This window comes from Macrobrachium rosenbergii, chromosome 4, assembly GCF_040412425.1.
Source record: "Macrobrachium rosenbergii isolate ZJJX-2024 chromosome 4, ASM4041242v1, whole genome shotgun sequence".
Lineage (NCBI taxonomy): Eukaryota > Metazoa > Arthropoda > Malacostraca > Decapoda > Palaemonidae > Macrobrachium > Macrobrachium rosenbergii.
In genome coordinates, this window is record NC_089744.1 from 15202501 (window position 1) to 15204814 (window position 2314).

Genomic DNA, 2314 nt, shown 5'->3' on the forward strand with positions numbered 1-2314 from the left:
AAGCACCTAATGAGGATGTAAAAGGGAAAATTAAAAAGTTGAGAAATGAAAAGGTACCGTTAGTTGATGCAATTATAGGTGAGATTCTGTGGTATGCTGCTGAAAGCGTGATTGACTGGATGACCAGGGTGTGTAAGATATTCCTTGATGAATTATATGCCCTGAAGAAATTGGTTAGGTTAACAGTGGCTCCTATGTATATAAATAAAGGAGACAGAGGAGTCTAACAAGAAAGTAGTAAACAGATGACAGGAGGATTTTTGAGGAAAAGCTTTGGAGGTTTAGGTAAGTAGTCTTTGGGGGTTTAGGCAAGTAGGCTATGGAGGTTTAGGCAAGTAGGGTTTGGAGGTTTAGGGAAGTGAGTGAGACTGTGTATCAATTTTTTTTTATCAACGAGAAAAGGCTCACAGTAAAGGGAGAAAACTGTTTATGAAGTAGTATTTTGCAGATTCATAGAAATGTAATTTTTCTGTAGGAAAGTGATTTTAATAAGTATATAAATTTAAGGCGAGAGATTGTTATATATGCATGAATCATGACTGTTCAGTTTCTTTAGTGATGGTGTGATGAAGATCGTGGGACAAAAAAAAAAAAAAATGGGGAGATATACGGGTCAATAAGTAGGTTGGTATAAATGATAGGAGGGAGAAGAAGAGAAGAACCTAGAAAAGCTAGATAGGTGGGATGAAAGAAATAATAGGAAGGATGGCTTTAATATTCAGGAGTGCGTGGAATATAAAAATGAATTGATCATTATACTCAAGATAGTTTAACACTGCCTTATAGACTTCTGAGTAGGGGTATATTATGGCTAATTTTGATGATGAGAGAAGTATATATATATACATACATACATACATATATATATATATATATATATATATATATATATATATATATATATATATATATATATATATATATATGTATGTATATAAAGTTCCTCATTGGACGGGTTAGTATCGTTCTCGGCTTGCACATTGCTGGGCCCGCGTTCGATTCTCCGACCGGCCAATGACGAATTAGAGAAATTTATTTCTGGTGATAGAAATTCATTTCTCGTTATAACGTGGTTCGGATTACACAATAAATTGTAGGTCCCGTTGCTAGGTAACCAGTTGGTTCTTAGCGGCGTAGAATAAATCTAATCCTTCGGGCCAGCCCTAGGAGAGCTGTTAATCAGCTCAGTGGTCTAAGGTATACTTTATATATATATATATATATATATATATATATATATATATATATATATATATATATATATTGTATGTATGTATGTAAAGGCAAATGCCACAAAAGAAAAATGAAACAAGTGGTTGCTAGGCCTTTTGACATTCAGTCCTTTACTAGCAGATTGCTAGTAAAGGATCGTATGTCGAAAGGCCTAGCAACCACTCCGTTTTTCACTTTTCCTTCATAGCATTTGCCTTTATTTATACACATTCATCACGTTCCATATTTTCGTGACTCAGTTTATACATATATATACATATATATATATATATATATATATATATATATATATATATATATATATATATATATATATATATATATATATATATATATACTATATATATATATATATAATATATATATATATATATATATATATATATATATATATATATATATATATATATATATATATATATATATATATATATATATACTGTATATATATAATATATATATATATATATATATATATATATATATATATATATATATATATATATATACTATATATATATATATAATATATATATATATATATATATATATATATATATATATATATATATATATATATATATATATATATATATATATATATATATATATATATATACGTATAATTACAAGGCTCGATTGTTATTTACTTTTTCTTCGTTTTTATCGTGCTTTTTTCCCATTTTTATATGGGGTAAGCACGATGCCTTCTTTTGAAGGACTTTGATTTGGCGGTGGGGTAGGCCGTAGCCTCGATTGGCTGCTCTGCCTGACATCGCTTACCCCAGTAGCGATGTGTACGTTACCAAATCCCCAGCTCCTTTAATAATTGCTTAATTGGAGTATTATTGCCTGGCTTTACCTAAGACCCTCGTAATTCTGCTGGATAAGGCCGAATAAAGCTCTAAAGGACAGATAATGAAATGGATTAGGTGACCAGTTGGAAACTAGTATTACAAATTATAAGTTTATTACACAACCATATGGATTAATTAAGTAAACTTACTGAAAACTAGCTTCAACAAAAGTAACATAAAAGGAAATGGATTATTTACAGGAACTAACATCAGCTCAAAATATT